The sequence below is a fragment of the Lepus europaeus genome (assembly GCF_033115175.1).
Source record: "Lepus europaeus isolate LE1 chromosome 3 unlocalized genomic scaffold, mLepTim1.pri SUPER_3_unloc_1, whole genome shotgun sequence".
NCBI lineage: Eukaryota > Metazoa > Chordata > Mammalia > Lagomorpha > Leporidae > Lepus > Lepus europaeus.
The window spans coordinates 168,173-185,141 of record NW_026908999.1 but is presented as its reverse complement, the minus strand read 5'-3'; the positions used below and the strand labels follow the sequence as shown (position 1 = coordinate 185,141).

Genomic DNA, 16,969 nt, shown 5'->3' with positions numbered 1-16,969 from the left:
TCCTTTTCATCAACATTATCAAATACATACTCTAAGCAGATGGAGAAAGCCAATAACTAACACTTTAATGGTTTCAAATTCGGAATATAAAAACTAATAATGCTTTCATGTTAAAAAGTAAGTTTAATGCAAGTGGTTCACCTCACAATTTAACTGGCACTTGAGACTGAGCAGCTGTGTCACCGTGTAACAAGGAACCACCAGCTACAGTCACTCCTCACAATTCCATGGTCACATTCCAGGCTGTACAAACAGACCCTTCCCGCCACCCTGCTTCTCCACCTTCACCCAAGTAATGTGTGGTTCTGAGTACAGTAAACCAATAAATGTAAAATAAAGCTTTAAGGAAACAGCATAGTTTAGTGCAAAAATTCTGTGCAGCAATAGGGTTAGTCAAGGATGCCTTTGCCTGGCCATGGGGTTCTCAGACAGACATCCTCTACCAAGCCTGGCAGCCAGTCCCATGGGGAGGTCAGGCGTGGAAGCCACCAATAAATCAAAGAGCTCAGCACATAGCATGGCAGGTGCTACTTTCTCTGTCCAGTTTGGCTCCATTGTGTCTCCCTGTGGCATGCTCATGGCTCCACAGGCCTCTGATCTACCCGGCAGTGCAGTTTCACAGGGGCCAAGTGCTTCTCCCTGCCCCTGTGTGGGAGTGACAGTGTGAGGTGAAGCAGTGTTGGCCTACATGCCATCCTCAGAATTGGGGCCCTGTATCTCTGCAGGATGCCTGGGCACAGTGGTAGTCTCACTTCCCACCAAGGCCCACATGGCCACTCTGTCCCTAATCAGCTGTCACAGTGACCACCATATCTGCATGGCAGAAAGTCAGGAGCTAAGAGTCTGGGGTTCCCTTCCCTGTGTATCCTCCATACCTACGTCTCTATCCTGTAATTTTGCTTCTTACTCCCTAAATGGTTTAATAGTGACTGGAGCAGGGACAAAGGAGCAGGGAGCCTGTGGCTTGCAGAGACCCAACCTTGGCATGCACTGACATTCTAAATGGTCTGTCCATGTCCTCCAGGGGAACTTCTGGGACCTTCCTATTTGTTTAAAATGCTCAATACATGAGTCAACTCGGAGTACACCAAAAACTAATGCCACTCACACCCCCACCAAGCCACAAAGGAATTGAGTTGCCTCCCCAAAACCCACACTGAAGGCTTTGAGCACCTATTCAGTCCTCTCCAGACTGCCCTGCAGCCAGTGCCCTAGGCTTCCATGCTCCAGCAGGCTGGCCTCTGCTGCAGGCATCTGTGGCTGCAAGCTGGACCATATCTAAGCAAACTGAGGCAACCCTGGAGCCTGGCTGGGACTTGGGACCCAAGTAGCCTCTCCAGGTGACAGAGGAGGTCTGGAAGCTAATGTAAGGCTTAGGCAGGCAGGGTTGGGTGAGCTGTGTGGCAGTGTGCTGTGACCCTGAGGCTCCTGGGCCATACACATCTCCAATGTCAAGTGTCTCCAGGGGTGGACTGTGGAAGGGGAGGTCTCACAGAGGTTCTGGAAGTTCTGACTGGACAGGCATGCACACCACAGGGCCCCTGAAACAGGGTGAGTAGCAACCACAGGCAGGGGTCACCACACCAGAATAGGCACACAGGCAGGGTGACAGCAGACAGCCAGTGGGGGACAGTCTCTGTTCCAGGATAATCTCTGGCCTTTCTCTCCTGTGCAGGAGCTGGGGCAGCACTGCTGCTCTGGCCAGTGAGCTGCCCTGAGCTGCCCTGCCCCATCCAGAGAAGATGGGTCCTGTCAGCGAAGCACCCACAAAGATTGTGAAGCACCAGCCCAGCACCCTGACTAGTGGCACAGTCACGTGATGAGGTAGAGGAGCAGCTCCTTCCTGAGGTGGAAGTCGGCTTGCAGGAGGCCCAGCAGCAGCAGGACCCACAGTTGTAGCCAGAAGTGCAGCAGGGCACGCATGCCCAGGTACCACAGGCTGAGGGCATGGCCCTTGAGAGGCTGCAGCTGAAGCACAGCGGGAAGTACTTGAAGAAGTACCTGGTGCTCACAGGTCTGTGGGGTAAGGTGGTGGAAGGAACACACCTGCCATGGGATGGGCTGTCCGTCGTTGAACTCAAGGGTGGTGCTAGCTGGTGGTGGCAGTGGCAGTGTCCACACAGTGGTCAGCATAGGTGCCAAGGGGAAGTAGGCTGGAGGCCTGAGCCTTGGGAGATGCACTGGCCAGGTGCCCTCTCCATGCCGTCGCTGGCATCCCACACCACAGGGCAGGCCAGTGGGCTGCCCTGTCTCTCGGGGTATCAAAAGGGCATGCAGGTGGGTGCTGGAGCTGGGTGGCGCAGGAGGCCTCTGTACTTGGCTGCAGGCTGCTCAGACTTCCAGGCTTCCAGGCTGACGATCTGGGCAGAGGCCCAGAAGGTGATCAGGATGATCTCTGCCGGCTGCGTGGCCGGCTTGGGCAGAGGCGCTTCCACCGTAAGCGTACCCTCAGGGGACAGGGAGGAGGAGACCAGAGTGGGGTCCATGCCAGGGGGCAGCGTGTACTTCCGGGTGAAGCAGCGCAGATGTAGCCGTGCAGGTCCTGTCACTCTTCGTGTTTGCCCGTGATATCTTCACCACGCCATCCTTGGTGTTGACCGTCAGCTCCTGGGGGGGGGGGGTGGTCAAAGTGGTTCACGTCCAGGGACACGTGCCAGCGGTCGGCCTTGTGCCAGATCTCTGAGATGCCGCTGCTGAGCTGCTGGCTGAGCGCACAGCTGTAGGCGGGCGCGGCCACGGCGGGGGCCTGGGCAGCGGGGAGAGGACGCACGTAGCCCGGCCAGCTGTTGCAGCCGAACCACTGCGCCCAATCCTCGGACAGTCGCGGCAGCCCAAAGGCCTGGTCAAAGAGGCAGCTATGCGCCAGATACCAGTCGAGGAGGGGGTCCCAGCTGGGGCTGCGCAGCAGCGAGAAAGGCACACGACGCTGGGTCATGGTGGCGGTGCAGGGGCGAAGAAGTAATTTTTTTTTTCTCAGAAAGTAAAGACAACCAACATTTATTTATTCCCATGGCCCTAACTACTTGTGGACGAGTCCGTTTGCACAGGGAATGGACCATTCAGGATGGCTGACGCCCTGAAGGGCAGCCGTGGGCTGCGTCCGAACGGAGCGGCCCCCGGCCTTAGTGCCCAGTGAGTCTCCATGTGGGAGCCATGTGTGATTGCTTCTCACTCCCCGGCCAGGGAGGCCCCACCAAGCCGGGCGCTGAGCTGGGACTGCAACTCTGTCAGAGGGAAGGAAGCCTGCCCAGAAGCGGTGACTGGAGGGGCTGCAGGGGGAGCTCTGGGAGGTTAAGGGGGACGTGGGGAGTGCTGGGCTGAGGAGTGAGAGGGCCAAAGACAGCTCCACAGAGAAGGGCGTGCAGCTAAGGCCTCCGGATAGAGAGGTCACGGCAAGGGAAGCCAGGCATGCAGAAGAGAGGGCGAGAAAGGAACAGGAGGAGGCACTTGAATCCGAGAGGTTCCCATGGCTGCCGTGGGGAGCGAGGCTGGGAGTGGGCCGTGGGAGAGAGGTGCGCACGGGCGCATCCTGGGCCCTTCTCCTTAAGGTGAGGCGGTAGCACTGAGGGCTTTAAGCAGGGCCATAAGATGACCAGATGTGGGCCCACTGGGAGCCTCTCCACCCTATTACTCACTGGTGATCTGACTGGCAACATGAGACCAAGCCAGGCAGGCACTGCTGGCTCTGACCAGGTTCCTCAGGGGCAGAGAGCCCCTCCCAGGGACCAGGACTGCTGGCCCCTGGGAGAATTCTGTCAGGCCTCGGGACCCACAGAGAGAAGCCACTTCCTCCTCTCTGGTCCGGGCAGTAACAAAGCTGTTCTTTAGCTCCCTAGGTCCTTACTCCTCAGTGTGTTCAGGTCCCATGCACGGGGCAGGCCAGGCCATCTGGGCCCCTCCTCCATAGGGGTCCTGGGGCTTGGTGCTCAGAGCACTCGTGTGAAGACCAGAGTCAGAATTGGTCCTGTTAAGTGCAGCCGTCAGCCTGAAGCCTGGATGCTTTTCTCCTTTCCAAGGAGACTGCTGCCTTGGCCAGCTCTCATCTAGGGGTTGTGAAGAGTATTGGTGCCAAAAGCACTTCCATCAAAGTAGGATTTTTAATAAAGGAAAAATAAAAGTTACGCAAAGTTGAAGCACAATTTAAGAAGCCAGAGCTTCTATCCACCCATGAGTACGGGGAACACAGGAGCTTGCCTCGGATCTCAGAGTTCTATGAAATGCCCCCATCCTGACTCTTTGTGGAGAGCTGGACATAAAATAGTAACTTGGTCAAATGTAGCACTCCAGTAATACAATACTCTAGTTGATAATTTGGGTAATACAATGCTGCAGGCAGTTTTCTGTATTTAACCAATGCATTAGAACAGGGCAGCGTATTTATGCACAGAATTATGTACCTCAGCAGCAAAGCTATGGCTTACCAAGATCACAAAAATATTCCTTTATTTCAAGCCATACCCCAGACAAACGATTGTTTTTTTCTTACCTAATAGGTGCCTTGTCTGACTAGAGGCCACTTTTGTTGGTGTTCCTAATAAAGAGGAGCAGCCTGAGCTCAGGTGGGCCAAAGTGAGGTCTGCAGAGAGCGGAATGAAATTAGGAAGCAGCAGAACCATGAAGCATCAGCTCTCCAACTCTCCCTCACTCCCTGAGTTCACAGAAAAACAGCTACATTTTCCAACTTTTACCCAGAAGTTTGGAGAGAAGAAAACCTCAAGAGAAGTGTGATTTCTCCATGGTTTCTGGGAAAAAGTTATCTCATAGGTACAGATACAAAATGATTGAAAGGTGGTTCCTGGGAAACATATGGATTGATACGTAGACATTTGACTAAACTGGATGGAAATTTAGGCTGACAATTAAGATTTCTGTCTCTCCTCTTTCTGTAACTCTTTCAAAATAAATAAATCTTTAAAAAATTTAATCTGGAGGTTTCACATAGCAATCCATTAAAGGGGTTATTTACATTTTGCAAAAATATTTAAAACTATAGTTACTTTGTCAACTTTCTTCACATTATAAGAGGTGACTTTGAAAGCTGGTCTCAGTGTAATCTTGGCTACATTATTAACATACAGTTTTCAATCAGTCATTTAGCTATGGCTGTGCAAAGGGATTTTTTAGAGACTGTTAATATTTACTGATGGTTAATTTGAAATAAAGGAGAGATCCTCAATAATGTGGTTGGGCCATGTCCTATTGGTTGAAAGTGTTAAGAGAGAAATCATCAACCTAAAAGAGGAGAATTTCTGCCTCAAGACTGCAGCATCCATTCCTGCCTGAGTTTCCAGCCTGCCCAGTGCAAGGTGTCTGGTGCACAACAAATCTTCTCAGGCAGATGAATCAATTAATCCACAGGCTTTTATTGGGATTCCACTCCTGGGCAAGGTTCCCCAGTCCCAACAGAGCAACAGAGCAGGGGCTAGGGAAGTTGCATGTCAGAGATTGGGAGGGCTCCTTTTATAGATTCAGGGCATGGGGGTTAAAGGTGGAGGCAGAGCCGATCCTCATTGGTTGACCTTTAGGCACCCGTGGGGACCTTGACAAGGACTCTCAATTCCCAGAAGTATAGGCCTTCCCTCCTTGCAGATCCCAAAGCTACCATCCCGACCTTTTGATGATAGGAAAGGGGCGTTGATGAGTCTCTCTGGCTACTTCCTGCTGACTGGGGACATCGTCTACAGGGGCCCTCTGGGCGTATCTTGGGGCTCTGCAGGAACAGGCATGTATGGATGGAGAAGCATCTGGTTGACTGGTTGCTGAAGGCCTTGGTTCATTCCATTATCACCTGCTGTAAATTCTTAAACAGACACTGTAGTATACAGTCAGGGTGAGAATAGCAACCAATGATCCTAAGAGTTACATTAACCAGGTAATGAAAGGATTTCATAGAGCAGAGGAAATGAGTGGGGGTCTCTGGACCCTTGTGAGGATTGTTTATGGACATAGTTTAAATCTGATCCCAGCCGAGACCAGGAGAAAAGCCACTCAACTTTTGCATGTAGAGGGGTTTGTCTGTAGAGAAATTCTGAATAATCCTACAACATTAATTGGGGGAGAGGACCATCAGTACACACAGGTTGGGAGAAGAGACATTGATGTTAGAGTAGAGGCTATGATTACAAAGGATTGAGGCCCAAGTGGGCTAGACAGGGTGTAGAACAAAGGACAGAGTCATTATTAGAGGACCCAAGAAAGGTGCTGTCTCAGCCAAATAGAAACTGACAGAAGGGGGCTGATAATTAATCAGGTGGGCTTTAAGCCCTTGTAAATTATGAGACTTAGAGTTATCTATCTCTTCACAGAGGGTACATCCTAAAGGAGGTGTGTACCTCCTTGGGAAGGCACCCTGTTGACTTCCATTATGTAGCTGGCCTGGGAGGAGAGCTGGCCAGGTAGACAGGTGGCATATCTAACAGGAAATTTACAGTTCTGCCTGCAATGTTGCTGACCCTACTTAGCTGTCCCCTCAGCTGCAGTGGTCACTTTGGAAGCTGGGCTGAGTGAAGGGCTTTTCAGCTTAGAACCAATAAGATCCGTAGCTCTGACCTGGGCATCCTTCGACTCCAGGGCAGTTCCATTTCCAGTGATCCAACTCTTGGCTGGCAAAGCTGCCAGGGCTCTTCACAAGCTGACTTCTGCAGAATCCCTGGCTTTCCACATTGCAAGCCACTGTAGTGGACTGGCCTGTTGGGTCTCCTTGAGGACAGATAACTGTACAGAACAGCCATCCAGCCATCTATCTTTACATTTCTGATGCCTAGCTTTCTTTTCCTCCTGATTTTTGTTAAAGCAAACCAGAGGATGCAAGTCAAGGGGGTGCTTAAGTCCCACCTCTAATCTTTGTGGCCTAAACTAGAAGTCTATAGTCACAGGCATGTTCTGATAGTGGCTTTTCTGAGGTAGATAATGCCCATGAGGAAAGCTATGTCCTCACTTTAAAACTTTATTTCCCTTTGTTTGGTCTGAAAGGGAAGTCTTGCCTGTTTACTGTGCCCATGGCAAAGTAAATCTAGCTGTGAAATTATAATTTAAGCTTTCATTTTAGCTATGCTATTATTATAGAAAATATTAGCCTTCCCTTTTATAAGATCTAAAAATCAAATTGTGCATCTTGTAGAGCCCTTCAGAATAGAATTAGTTTCCTACCTCGAAGAGAATAGAGAAATGAGAGAACAAGTTAGACTAATAGAGAAATGGGGGTGCCAGTCCAAGATCACTTACTGACAATAGCAATATCAAATGAAAACTTAGAAAGCAGTTTCAATCATTAGATAACAAATATAGCAGTTTCAATGCTAGCTTTTTAAACTTCTTAACTGTTTTTTAATTTACCAATTGATTTGAATTACTTTCTGCTCTTAGTAACCTCAGCTAACCATACTTTCAGTTGGTACCTATAATACATTATTGGCTTCATCTGTTTCCAGCGCCTTCCCAAAGTACTGAATACAATAGATGTGGCTGGAAAGTCCATCAGAACCTGTATGTGGACAGCTAAGCACAGAACCAACGACGCTTTAGTTTTATGAGCAGTGAATCTGATATATAAAACTGTGGATGACAAAAGACTTTAAGTTGCCACGTTTAAAATTATAAACTTATTATAAACTCAACAAGAGGCACATGCTTACTTCACATAGCATTTTAGAAAAAACTTGTAGGATTTTTCAGAACATTTAACTCTTTAGGCCTCTGTGGCTTTCTCATTAAGATACAAGATTTCTTTCATAACCTTCTGTGACTTCCACACACCCTCTTCAACTTACTTGAAACATTCCATCATTTCCATTCCAGTCTAGAGTAAACTAGCCATCAGGATGAAGTCAATCTTACAAACCTTGTCCTTTCTTTAGTCAAAATAACTCTTTCCTTTTAACCTTCCTTACCAAATGCATGTTTCTATACTTGTGATGTTTTCCATCTACCAATTTCCTTGATTTATGTTTTGAAATAACCTGTTAAAAATCTCAGATTAAGATTAAGGTAACATCAAATTACAGCCTGAGTTACTCCAAGCAATGTTGAACTCTTTTCATAGTTTATAAACTAACCCAAAAAATGTTATAGAATATAACATGATGAGTATACAAAAGTTTACATTTAAACACATTATCTCATTTGCCTTTACTCAATTTAAATTAGCAGTTACACCTAAATGACTTAAGATGCTGATATTAAATATTGCTACCTGAATTCAATTCAAATTAAAATTACATTCATCTAAAACAAGTACTAATTACCCATTTCTGTTTCATTGAGTATTGATGGCCCAGAAACCTGTTAAAATAAATTGCAAAATAAGTTCAGCAAGATACAAAGTGATATTTTCAAAGGTAGTGATCGTCCTAGATTCAAAGAGAAATTCCTTCAAACTCAGTGTCTTTTTACAGTTACAGTTGCCTTTTTCCTAAGAACACCTTAGGCCCATGATGTCATATTCAGTTGGCCACGTGGGGCTTAGGCACTTGACCTAAAACCCAGCAGACTGGAAGGATGGGGTAAAGAAGGGAAAAAAGAGAAGGAGAGTGTAAGAGACAAGAGAGGAGAGGAGCTAGTGAGGAGAGATGAGAAGAGAGAAAAGAAAGGAGACCAGAGGAGGAGGCTAGAGAGCCACATGTTCAGGAACAGGTCCTTTTAAAACTTTGCTGGAGGGCGGCCAGGGAAGCAGGAGCATCCTATTAGGATGGGGGTAGAGCATGATAATGGTCTTTGGGCCACATGGTTACCTGGCTTCCAGCAATGGCAGTGGGGAGAGGCAAAAAATTGGGTGGGGCAGGGCGAAGAATGTACATATGGGGGCAGGAGATTCCTGGCTAGCTGTGGGGTCCCCAGGAACTCAGGAGGGTCCAAAAATGTGGAGGGTGGAGAGTTCAGCAGTAACACAGAAGAGGCATCCTTAGAAGGTGGGGGCCCGACCTGGGCTGTGGAGCAGGCAGAGAGGAAAGTAGGGGAGAAGGGAGTAGGATGGGAGTGGAGGTTTCAGAAAGCCTGGACATATGGGACCTCTGACCATTTTCTCTCCTTGTGGCAGAAATTCTCAAGATCGGTGAGGACCTTGGGATCAAAGTTTCCCCCAGGGGGCCACTTAGATCCATTGTCAAGTACATAATTAGGCCATGCCTGGGTGGAGTAAAAGATTAGGTGTTTACCATAGGTCCTGGACCAGTCCGTTTATTCAAGTTCTTTAGGAGGCAGGCCAGGGGGCATTTTGAGTGCCACCCTTGGGATTGGCCAGATCCCATGGTCTCCCCGGTAACCCGGATCTACTGAAATTTGGTCAAGGCATCCCCTGTCCTGGACTTCAGTAGGCAGATTAGAGATCAGTCCTTTACGGGGCCAAGCCAGTGGCAGGACATCTCCACAGCTACTGGGAAGCTAAACAGTGGAGAACAGAGCCCACATGCGCACAATTTGGAGGTCTCTGGATGAGAGCTAGCCGAGATCGCAGAGACTGGGCCAACCCAGAGGAGGGAGGGAGAGCAGGGGAGGAGTTACTTACAGTTGGTCAAGCATGGTCCGTAGTCAGCCTGGGGCACCAGACAGGTTCAAGGAGTGAGGGGGCCTTGAACCCAGAAAGGGGAGGCATGCACCCTCAGCTCCTGGGTTTTGGCACCATCTGCAAGGTGTCTGGTGCATAACAAATCTTCCCAGGCAGATGAATCAATTAATTATAGGCTTTTATTGGGATTCCACTCTCGGGCGAGGTTCCCCAGTCCCAACAGAGCAACAGAGCGGAGGCCGGGAAAGTCACATGTCAGAGATCACTAGGGCTCCTTTTATAGATTCAGGTCATGGGGGTTAAAGATTGAGGCAGAGTCGATCCTCATTGGTTGGCCTTTAGGCACCCGTGGGGACCTTGACAAGGACTCTCCATTCCCGGAAGTATAGGCCTTCCCTCCTTGTGGATCCCAAAGCTACCACCCGGCTGCCCTACAGACTCCTACTTTGCAGGCCCCACATCACAGGAGTCAGTCCTTTGAAATCATGAATCTTGTATATCACACATGTCTGTTCTATTGCCTCTGTTTCTATGGAAAACTCTGACTGATACAGTGGACAAACAGATTGTACCATGATACTATTAAGAACAGAATGAAAGAAATGGTCAACATAGCAAAAGAAATTGACTGCTCAGATTTTTAAACAACAGTCTTAAGAATAGACATGTGGTTGAGGAATTAGATAAGCCATTTTTAAAGATTTATTTATTTTATTTGAAAGTCAGAACTACAGAGAGAGGAGGAAAGAGGCCTAGAGAGAAGAGAAGGAGAGAGAGAGAGAGAGAGAGAGAGAGAGAGAGAGAGAGAATCTTCCATCTGCTGGTTCACTACACAGATGGCAACAATGGCCAGAGCTGGGCCAGTCCAAAGCCAGGAGCTTCTTCTGGGTCTCTCATGTAGGAAACAAGGGCCCAAGCACTTGGGTCATCCTCTGCTGATTTTCCCAGGTCATTAGCAGGGAGCTGGATTGAAAGTGGTGCAGCCAGGACTCGAACCAGCACCCATGTGGGATGTTGGTGTTGAAGGATGCAGTTTTACTAGCTACACCATGCTGCCATTAGGGATTTTTTTTAAGATTTATTTTATTTATTTGAAATACAGAGTTACAGAGAGAGGTAGAGACAGAGAGAGAGGTCTTCCATCTGCTGGTCCACTCCCTACATGGCCACAAAGACCAGAGCTGTGCTGATCCGAAGCCAGGAGACAGGAGCTTCTTCCAGGTCTCCCATATGGGTGCAGGGGCCCAAAGACTTAGGCCATCTTCTACTGCTTTTTCAGGCCATGGTGGAGAGCTGGAGTGGAAGAGTAGCAGCCAGGACTAGAACTGGTGCCCATATGGTATGCTGGTGCTTCAGGCCGGGGCATTAACCCGCTGCACCACACCACCGGCTCTGCTGCCATTAGTTTTTAGTCATGCAATATGAAAAGAATGCTAAAGTTAATTGGTTTTTGCCACACACACACTTTTGGGTAGAATGGAGCAATAATTACATTGGAGAAAAATGCATGGCTTTGTCAGTAGTGAAAGGTATCTTATTCTCCCTAAATTCAAATTTACTGGAAAGCATGGAAAATGTCTCAGAATGCCTTGTTCATAATAAGTGCACAATAAATGATTGGCAAATGAAAGGAGTAATATAGTTGCATCCTGAATATTAGTTATTCCACACATTATTGACTGGATGTCTTCTATATTCAGAATTGTGCCAAGTTTCAGGAGTGCAGGGGTAAGCATAGAGTCATTCTCTAATGGAATCCTACTGGACCCACTAACTGACAAAAGTGCCTCTGGAACACTGGAGAAAAATAATTTATTGTCACAATTTAAGTCAAACTCAGAAGGCAGTTTATTTTCCAGAACATTGAGTTTACCTTAGTAACCGCACCCATATACTTAAACTATTTGGGGGGAGATATGGAGATGAGTGGATAGTTGGGGTTGACAAACCGACACAAGCCTATATCTTGGAGTTAGGCTGTGTGACCTGGACAAATTGCTTAGTGTCTTTGAACCTCTGGATTCCCAACTATAAAATGAGAACCATACCTAACTGGTGGGTGTGTGTATTTGCATGCATGTGTGTAGTGTGATGGATAAATTACTGCTATTAGAGGTAGCAGCTATGTGCCTAGCATACAGAAATTTGGCAATAAATTTTAACTAAAAGGGATATACTTCATCATTAAAAGCTACACAGCTCTGAGGTGACAATTTTGTTTAGCAAAGTAACAAACTCAGAGGAGCTTCCCTTCTTCGTGACTTCAGTATGTGCTTTTTTTAAAAAAAAATATCGATTTTACTTATTTGAAGGACAGATTTACAGAAAGATGTAGAGCCAGAGAGAGAGGTCTTCCATCTGCTAGTTCACTCCCCAAATGGCTGCAATGGCCAGAGCTGAGCTGATCCAAAGCCAGGAGCCAGAAGCTTCTTCTGGGTCTTCCACGTGGGCCCCAGGACTTGGGCCATCTTCTACTGCAATCCCAGGCCATAGCAGAGTGCTGGATCAGAAGTGGAGTAGCTGGGACTCAAACGAGCACCTATATGGGATGCTGGTGCAGCAGGCCAAGGCTTTAACCCACTATGCCACAGCACCAGCCCCAGTTTATCCAAATGAAAATCCCCAAGATATAATGATAACACATAAAAAGAAAAATTTTTAGGAAAAAATACAAATGTAGGCATCAAGAATAGGTATGGTAGGCTCATAAGAATCAGAGACTCTTAAAACTGAAACAAGTACTGGAAGTCATGTAGGTCTCCTTTTACAGAAGTTTTGAAAGCAGAAAACTCTTTTAATAGGCACTATGTTGTTAGAGGCAGAGGGAGAGCAACCACTAGGCTGGAGACACATTCTCCTCTCTTACCTATAGTTTATCTCTGTACTTTAGATCCTTGTTTTTCAAAGGAATAAATGCCATTCTAAAAACCAGTGTTACTACCTAGGTTGTTTGTATAAAAATAAGAAGACAATGCCTTTTCCACCCTGGTGCTCTGTCAGAGAGGGTTTCTGTCCCCAGGATGCTGGTCACTATGTGGGAGGCCCATGGGAATCCTAAGGGTGGTGGCCAGTCAGTCTGTCATTCACCACACTGGGCCTTATGCTAAGTGCTTTGCCTGTGCTTTCTCATTTAATCTTTACCCAGGAGTCTTTGAGGCACATGGTTTTATTTTCAACATCATCCACCTGGGTTAATCAAGGCTTATGGAGGTTTGGGAGTGTATCAAGTCCATGCAACTACCAAGTGGAAGGGTAGCATCTGAGGATATTCAGTCTGGCTGCAGGGACCACAGAGATTTGGGGTTTTCTTGGCACTGAAGATTGCTAAATCCTCATCTTCCATCTTACTATCAGCAGTCTCCCTGCCCATCCAGGATACATGACACTGAATGCGTGACTGATTGTCTAGCTGTCTGGTGGGCTATCATAGTCACATCATTCATAAAAAACCAGCCCAGTATCATGTTCTGATGCAGCTAGAATGGATGTGTGTCTTGTCCTTCTGCAGAAGGACAACACCCGTATGGGCTCATACTATGAACATAGGACCATCCAACAGGAGAATCCTGTAAGACCTGGATACAATCAAAACATATGGGCTTTGCAAATCCCTAAGGAAATACCATGATCCAAACACCTTTAAAAGACCACTACCTTTAGTTCTCATTGTTAAGCTATAAATGAATTTGAACAGAAGGTGCCTAGAGGATGTGAGGAAGTGGACCTTTCTCCACCATGGTTACTGCAGAGCACACTGATGTCCCTGCAGTAACAGACAAGGAGAGTAGGGCAGAGTGCTCTCACTCACACATAGGAAACATAACTGTTGTGGTAAACAACACTTCCGCAGACCCACTATTTGAAAAAGAACACAGAAATTGAAGTCATAAATTTGGTTCTACCTCCTCTTAGCCATATAACCTTAGGTTTGTCAGTGACCCTAGAGGAACTTCGCTGTCTTATATAATGGAGCTGGTTTATTTACTTTTACTGTTATGCACACCAAGTAAGAATATTTTGGACATGGATGTGAAAATTATCAAATTCTGTACAAATATATCATCAAGTACACATGAGTATTTCACTGAGGTAGAAGCACATCAGCAGAGAACCTTGTTGTCCCCCAATCCTCCTGTCTAGGAAGAGGTCACACACTAAATGGTAAAACTTGGAGGGAACCCTGGGAGGCATCTGATGATGCACTGTGGAAAACAAAGGCTTGGAGAGACCAAAGAGGATACTCAAACTCACAGAGTCTAATCAAAGCAAAGGAAAACTAGAATTCAGTTTTCTGGAATTTCAGCTTCATGCTATTGTAATGCATGATTTATGGTTTTCTATATTTTAAATTTAGATTTTAAATTTTAAAAGCCAATCTTCTTTCAAGATAATCTAAAAGGAAAATTGTCCCGATTGACTCAGAGGTTTCTCATGGCCAGCAGCCTTCTGAAAGCATCCCAGGATGAACCAAATGGAAAGACAGTGAACCATTAGGGCAGCTATGAGATGAGGGCACAAGTTCATGACAAACATCAATCTTGTCCCTAAATGATGTAACCATAAACAATGTGACTCTGTTCCCTGTTACTCAAGAAGTAACAAAGTGCCAGCCCTTGGGAAATTTCTGGGAAAAACGTAGGAAAAATAATAGAAGGAGACAAGATGAGGCATTTTCTCCCCTCAAGTTCATTAAAAACCAAAGGACATTGATGGTCCCTTTAAGGGTATTAATCACCCCTCCTTCCTTCTCAAACACTTATTTTTAACTCTCACTCACAGACTACTTTTAATAAATAAGACTGTTTAACAACTGAATAAAGGAAGTAACTAAGTAAGTCTACTAGTTGCTCAGTAATTTCATGTTTACAAACTCCAAAGGATTCTGACAGAAGATTTTAGTACCACACATAAATTCTTTTTTAAAAGATTTATTTATTTATTTGAGAGGTAGAGTTACAGACAGGGAGAGACAGAGAGAAGTCTTCCATATACTGGTGCACTCCCCACAATGGCCACAATGGCCAGAGCTATGCTGATCCAAAGCTAGGAGCCAGGAGCTTCTTCTGGTCTCCCATGTGGTTGAAGGACCCAAGCACTTGGGCTGTCTTCCACTGCTTTCCCAAGCTGTTAGCAGGGAACTGGATTGGAAGTGGAACAGTCCAGATGCTTAATCTACTATGCCACAGTGCCAGTGCCCACACATAAATGTTTTAAGATTGAAAGAACCTTAATAGGGCCGGTGCTGCGGCTCACTAGGCTAATCCTCCATCTTGTGGCGCAGGCACACCGGGTTCTAGTCCCGGTTGGGGCACCGATCCTGTCCCAGTTGCTCCTCTTCCAGGCCAGCTCTCTGCTGTGGCCAGGCAGTGCAGTGGAGGATGGCCCAAGTGCTTGGGCCCTGCACCCCATGGGAGACCAGGAGAAGCACCTGGCTCCTGCCATCGGATCAGTGCAGTGCGCCGGCCGCAGCGGCCATTGGAGGGTGAACCAACGGCAAAAAGGAAGACCTTTCTCTCTATCTCTCTCTCTCACTGTCCACTCTGCCTGTCAAAAAAAAAAAGAACCTTAATAGGTTCTCTCATCCAATCTCACACCTGAGGAAAATATTCTGTCTGTGAGATCTTGCATAGAAAGCAACCTGGAAGCTACTAGAACTACCTAGGGATAAGGCACTTCTTACTGGGGGTGAGGACTATGACTTGCAAGCCCACATGGTTTATTTATGATAACGGTGAAAAGTCTGACTCCCCACAAGTCCTAGCAATTTGTCCCACTGCTGTGTGCACCCAAGGTATCACAAGTAGCTCCCCTCTTGGCATTTATCCATGTCATTTTAGTGTTACGCCCTCTCTCTCACTCTTCCAATGCACTCTTCCTCCCTTTCTTTGTAACTAACATACTATTTAGCAATAGATTCTTTTGTTGTTGTTGTTTAAAGATTGATCTATTTATTTGAAAGGCAGATTTGCATAGAGAGAGTCTTTCATCCACTGGTTCACTCTCCAGTTGGCTGCAACAGCCAGAGCTGTGCCAATCCGAATCCAGGAGCCAGGAGACTCTTCTGGGTCTCCCACATGGGTGCAGGGGTCCAAGGACTTGGGCCATCTTCTACTTATTTCCCAGGCCATAGCAGAGAGCTGGATCGGAAGTGGAGCAGCCGGGACTTGAACTGGCACCCATATGGGATACCAACACTGCACGCGGCAGCTTTACCTGCTGCACATCGCTGGCCCCAGCAATAGATTCTTAACAATTTAATGCTAACACTTTGGGTATCTTTCTTAGAGACCTGCACAATTAAATTATTTTTCCAGGGGCCGGCGCTGTGGCAGAGCAGGTTAATGGAAAGCAACTGTAACTAGAATCAGCACTTCAATATGTGCTGCAGGAGTCCCAAGGATCTGTTTGTATCTAACCATAAATTTATCTTTTTGTTAAGATTTATTTGTTTATTTATTTGAAAGGCAGAGTTAGAGAGAGGCAGAGGTAGAGAAAGAGACAGAGGTCTTCCACCTGCTGGTTCACTCCTTAGATGAATGCACTGGCCAGCTCTGAGCTGATCTGAAGCCAGAAGCCAGGAGCTTCTTCCAGGTCTCCCATGTGGGTGCAGAGGCCAAGGACTTGGACCATCTTCTACCACTTTTCCAAGCCATAGCAAAGAGCTGGATCAGAAGTGGAATAGCTGGGACTTGAACCAGCACCCTTATGGGATGCCAGGACAGCAGCTTTACCCCGGTAAAGATACTACACCACAGTGCCAGGCCCAATTTATCTTTTAATTCCATTTTTTCTTAAAACTGCTTGAGGTACATACAAATATTCATCCCCTGTTCTACAGAAAGCTGCTACATTCTGCTGTTTACAGGTTCTATACCTTGTGTGAATTGTTCTGTGGGATCCAGAAAAGATACAACACTTACACAACACCAAGGGTAGGATTTTAGCCATGGCCTCTAGTGGCAGAAATCTCCTCCCTCATTGTCAACTACACATCTACATAACACAGAAACACACACATGCATACACACACTACCACCACTACCACCACCACCACCACCGCATCACTGCCACCATTTTATTCAGCTAATTAGCAGCAAAGAGAGAATCTATGATCATTTTTTGCATAATGGTTATAGGCATTATTTAATTATAATGCAGGCATCAATGTGTTCCTATCTCTGAAACAGGAAGTCTATAACTCAGAATTCCTTGATGTTACATCAAAAGCAATTCAAAACAAAAGCCTAATTAACCATAAGAGGAATTTGTGAATTAGAAGTCTATTCTAATCTCTAGGAGGTTCAGAAGTTGGAGACTTCATCCCAAATCTTGCTGCAAAATGTCCCATACATTTTCCATGACCACCAGCTCTAGGCATAAGCCCTGTCTTCTACAGAGCCAGCACCCCAGACACCAGCCACCACATGGCATCCCATGGCACACCCACCCCTGGCAATGTTCTGCAGC

General features: G+C 46.7%; 1 pseudogene; it reads right to left on the bottom strand.

Annotated features, from left to right (window-relative positions):
• Positions 1 to 2,261: 2,261 nt before the first annotated feature.
• LOC133754269 (heat shock protein beta-1-like) lies at positions 2,262 to 2,935 on the bottom strand (annotated as a pseudogene).
• Positions 2,936 to 16,969: the final 14,034 nt, after the last annotated feature.